We start from the raw sequence: 5,211 nt of genomic DNA, 5'->3' as shown, positions 1-5,211 counted from the left end.
AGGCCATGCCCTCCAGGACTGTCCTGGTGCCAGGACAGCACAGGCTCTGCAGCTAGCAGACCAAGGCTGAGTCCCTCGTCAAGTGAGGGCCTCCGAGCCTCAGGCTCCTTGTCCCACAGTGAGGATGGTCACACCTGCAATTTCACAAGCTTGTTCTTTCATTTATTTATTTATTCATTGGTTGATTGCATCATTAAAACATATTTAATGAGCTTTTGTTCATTGCCTGGCACATAAGAAAAGGGCTTTGCCCTATGAAACGTTTCATCCTCTGGTGAGTGATTCTAGTTCCCAGCACTGCTCCTGTGGACACTGGGCCCCTCTGGGGGTCTCCTAACAACCCACTTTGCCAAGAGGACCTCTGGTACCACAGTGGGGCTGGGTGAAAGCCTGCAGACTCCGAGGGCTCTCTGCATGGAGACATCTACATGGTCACTGCAGACAGGGAGACAGAGGCCAGCAATGTGTAGTGACTTGCCTGGGGTCACACGGTGTGTCAGGCTTGGACTGCCCCCACTCCTCAAAGATGTCCACATCCTAATCCCCAGAACCTGTGAATATCTTACCTTTCATGGCAAAAGGAACTTTGCAGATGTCATTAAGGATCTTCAGATGGGGAGATGACTCTGGGTTATCTGGTGGGCCCGATGTCATCACAGTCTCCTTATAAGAAGGAGGCAGGAGGTTCAGAGTGAGAAAAGGGGGATATGACAATAGCAAGAGAGAGAGAGAGAGAGAGAGAGAGGTTGGAAAATGCTACGCCTGTGGCTCTGGAGCTGGAGGAAGGGGCCCCAAGTCACAGAAAGCAGGCTCCTCTAAAAGCTGGAAAAGGCATGGAGACAGATTCTCCCCTAGGGCTTCCAAAAGGAACACAGCCCTGCTGCCTCTGGCCTCCAGAACTGTAACAGGATAAATTTGTGTTGTTTTAAGCCCGTGACCTGGTGGCCGTTTGTTAGAATAGCCATAGGAAACCAGTACGGATAGCAGGGCCAGGAGGGGACGCTGGGTCTCCTGCATCTCGGCCGTGTTCTCCTCCTGGCCTGGACCCCTGTTCCTTGGCCTTCCATCCAGAGGCTCCTGGGGCTGTGAGACGGCCAGCGCTTCAGGATTAATTTTCCTCCCGTAAAGTGCTTAAGATGTTAAAAGAAATATACACAAAACAAATAATAATGGCAAAACCAAAACATCCCCATCAGTGCCTCAGTGAAAGAGCTAGAATGCTGCCCACAGTTTTGAGGCTCCCAGAGGTACTGCACCTGAACTGTGTGCTTCATTGTTTTGCACATGTTTGTGCCCATGGGTTCTTTTAATGGGAACTTCCTGTGAGCTCTGGGCACATAAGGAAGATAGAGGCCCTGCCTAAACCCCAGAGCTGCCGTAGGAAGAGGCGAAAACTCCCCTACAAACAGATGTGGGGATGACAGGCAGGCCATGGAGGGGCTCTCACCTGGAACACCCTCCAGGCTCTGTCAGCGGGGGCCTCACCGCCTGTCTGCCCCCTCGACCACCCTGCTCCCCAGCTGAATGAGGGGCTGTCTCCTGGACTTGCAGCTCTGATCTGTGGCTGCAGACTTAAAAGGTAGGTGCTGTGTAGCCTTTTGTGACTTGAAGGGAAAACAGGGTTTTCTGAGTAATAATAACATGACATTTGCATGCATTTACCCCATTGTGTGCTCTGCTTTTTCTTTAGCACTTTAGCACCTCAGACTTGACCTTTTGTCTCAGATGCTCCATTAGATGGCACCGCTGAAGTGTTCGGGTCCCTCTGGGCAAGCACCTGTTAATTACGGAACATGTTAGTTACGAGCAGGAGCTGGGAGCCATGATAAGCAGCAATAGCTATGGAGGCACCTTCCTCACTTCCTTTTTCTCTTCCCTGGAATGGAAGGTCCTCAAAAGCAGGGAGCCTGGCCTTCAGCTCTGGGTCCCCAGGATGCAGCACAGGGCTTGGCCCACAGCAGGTGCTCAGTGAATGTCTGGCAAATGATGGATGTACCTTGCAGAGCACTGCACAAAGTCAGCACCCAAGAGATGTTTGGACAAATGCATGCCTCACCTGTGCACCATACCTGGGCACCAGAACTGGGTATCACACCTGTGCTAGGCTGGGCTGAAGGGGTGGGGGCTCTGGCTGAGAGCGCCCACCTTCTGACCCCATCCGCTGGTCTGGCTTCTATACTTGATTCATCAGCTCCCAGACCTTGTCCCAGCTGAAAAACAGGCGTCCCTCGGTCTTCAGCTTTGGCCTGGACCGCTGGTCCACTGGTCACAGCGGAGCTGAGTCTGGTTCAAGGGGCGTTTTCCACAGGCCTCATCTGTGCTGGTCTCTGAGTTTGGGACCAGGACTCAGATAGGAATTCTGGGGTTGGAGGGGTTGGAGTGTAGAAGCCAGATTCAGAAGCCAGTTCTGCCACTTGGTGTGACAAGGCCTGTGACACTGAACTGGACATAGAGATTCCCTGCTCATCCTGGGAGGTCGGCTGAAACTCCCCACAGAGGGCAGGCCCCTCAGGAGTCTGGGGCTGGCACTCATCGCATAGGCCAGCGGCCTCAAATGCCTCTATGCCTGCTGCCTGCCCGTGAGGGTCTCGGACTCAGCTCCAGACTCTGAGCCAAGGCAGGGGGACCTAAGAGGGTGAACTCAGCAGGACCCAGCTTGCCAGCATGTGCCAGAACCGCCCCCCCCCTGCCCACCACTCACTCCCCGCTCCCCCGTGGGAATGGCTCTGGCTGCATAACTGCCCCACCCCTACCCTGGGGGTTATAACTTGGGGATGAAAAGGGTTCTGAGCTGAGATCTTTCACATGCAGCCAGCCCTCATCCCCCTACCCCTCCAATGCACACGCGGAGCTGCTGGCAGCTGGTCCCTTGCACTCGGCCCAAGCATCCGAGGCCAACAAGCCTGGCAGCCCTGCCAAGAATCTGTCTTCAATCACTGCTTTCCTATTTCCCAAACAGAACAAGCCTGGCCTCCACAGGAAACCCAGACCCCATTTGCTTTAGAATACCTGGCCTCCTGGGCGGCCTTTTGGACAGGAGCAGCCCCTGCAGCCCCCTCCCACCGTCAGCATCCCTGGACCCTCCATTCAACGCGAGGACTTTCCCTCCCTCACTGAGACCAGCCTGGGTGGCGTTTTGTGGATTCCTTAGGCTTTTCTGCACGGACGATCCTGTTGCTGGCACCTTGGGACTGGCTAGGACCTCGAGGACAAGTGGACTGGAAGTGGGGACAGTGGACATCCTGTCTCTGTCCCGGTCAGCCCTCCTGGGAAAGCCTTTGGCCTCTCGTTATTTCCTGTGATGTCGGCTGTAGGTTTTGTTGCTGTTTGCTTATCCAGTTGGTGAAGTTCCCTCCTATTCCTAAACTGCCAAAAATTAAAAACAGGTTTTTTTGTGTGTGTTTTTGGTTTTTTTTTTTGTCATGAGTGAATTTGGTCACACGCTTTCTCACATCTGTTGAAATCATATGATTTTTCTTTTTTATCCTTTTTTTCTGTTAACAAAGTGAATCACATTGATTGATTTTGAATATTAAACCAACCTTGCATTTCTGGAAAAAAGCCCACTGTCACAATTCATTACCTTCTGTGTGCACTGCTGGATTCAATTTGCTAAAATTGTGTTAAGAATTTCGCATATATGGTCATGAGTGATATTGTTATATCATTTTCTCTCCCCCCCCCCTTTTTTTAATAATGTCCTTGCCAACTTTTGGTATGAGGATAATCTCAGTTATTAAAACAATTTGGGATGTATGTGCTCTTTTCTCCTCTAGTTTCTGAAGGCTTTTAAAAAAGATTTTATTGGGGAATTGGGGTAGGGGGACAGTGTTGGGGAACTGGGGGAGGGGATCAGCCAAGTTGTTGTCCTTCAGTCTTAGTTGTGGAGGGTGCAGCTAGCTCAGCTCTAAGTCCAGTCACCATCTGGCTGCCCGTTGGCAGCTTGTGGCCGCTTGGCTCAAGGTGACGTGTTCAATCTTAGTTGCTGGTGGGCATAGCCCACCATCCCATGCAGGAGTCGAACCGGCAACCTTGTTGTTAGGAGCACGTGCTCTCACCAGCTGAGCCATCTTGCCACCTGTTGGCAGCTCAGCGGCAGCTCAGCTCGGATGCAGCTCACTGGCCCATGTGGGAATCGAACCGGCGACTCTGTTGCTCAGAGCTCGCACTCTTAACCAAGTGAGCCACTCAGTTGGCCAAAGGATTTTGTTTTGTTTTTTGTTTTGTTGTTGTTGTTTTTTTAAAATAAGATTGGTATTATTTTGTCCTTACATGTTTGATGTCCCTCTTTAGGACCAGAAAAAGGGGGTGTCTTAACCTGCAAACAGACCAGACGCTCAGCCCAGATATGAAGCCGCTGTGGCTCTCTGGTTAGCTTCCCTGAGTTCAGCTAACCAACACTCCCTGCACCCAGCTCTTCTGAATCGCCCCGAGTAACATATTGTTTTAATTTGTATCCAGCTCTTTTCTTGTTATTACCATAGGATGTCCTTCTACATCCTAACTCTCCCGTGAGCTTTTACATCCTGGCTGCCTCCCACCTCCCTGGTCCCTGGCTTCACTCAGTCCAGCTCAAGTTCTCGCGGAAGCCCTCCCTCATCATCTCACTCCCCTTGCCCCTCCAGCCTCACCTCTTCCAGGCAGCGGCAGTGGGTCGCCTTCAAATGAGCTCTTCACTCTCCAGCTCATAATCCATGAGTAGCTTCCATCGCCCCACGTCAAGTCCACCCTGTGACCATCCACGACAGCCTGTGTGCCTGGCGCTCGCCTCTCTCCATGCTGCTCCCCCAGGAGTTCCTGCAGGTGGCTGAGCACACGCTGTGCAGTTTCCCACCCCGGGTTTTCGGTTTTCGCTCACACTATTCCCCTGCCTGCAGGTGCTTGTTCAACTCCACGCCAGTAGCTGAAGCCGAGAGCATGGGCATCCCTTCCTCCCAGGTATACACGGTCAGTAATTACACTGTTACCTTATTCTTCTCCCAAGTAATGGGGCTACTGTTCGTTTCATATTTATGGCGTGCCTTTATGCCGCTGACTCTTGTCCTGTGGTGATGGGGTTTCGGGTGCAATTTTTAAAAAAGAATAAATGAGTGCAAAAACAGAAACAGATCGAAAAACAAGCAAAACCCCCAAATCAAACCCTAGACAAGAATCACTTCCTTAAATGAATCTTCTACTCTTGCTGATGGAAATCGCGGTCTCAAGACACTT

At 51.6% G+C, this 5,211-nt stretch overlaps 1 long non-coding RNA gene across 1 annotated transcript; it reads right to left on the bottom strand.

The window, feature by feature from the left end:
• Window positions 1-235: 235 nt before the first annotated feature.
• On the bottom strand, window positions 236-4,714 carry LOC109387630 (uncharacterized). Its single transcript, XR_002125050.1, has 4 exons — window positions 4,632-4,714; window positions 1,663-1,777; window positions 567-663; window positions 236-435 (listed from the first exon to the last, which is right to left on the bottom strand). It is a non-coding gene; the product is annotated as an uncharacterized LOC109387630 (long non-coding RNA).
• Window positions 4,715-5,211: the final 497 nt, after the last annotated feature.

Source organism: Hipposideros armiger, unplaced genomic scaffold, assembly GCF_001890085.2.
Source record: "Hipposideros armiger isolate ML-2016 unplaced genomic scaffold, ASM189008v1 scaffold_164, whole genome shotgun sequence".
Classification (NCBI taxonomy): Eukaryota; Metazoa; Chordata; class Mammalia; order Chiroptera; family Hipposideridae; genus Hipposideros; species Hipposideros armiger.
Note: the sequence above shows the minus strand (reverse complement) of the source record. Positions and strands in the feature narration are given on the sequence as shown.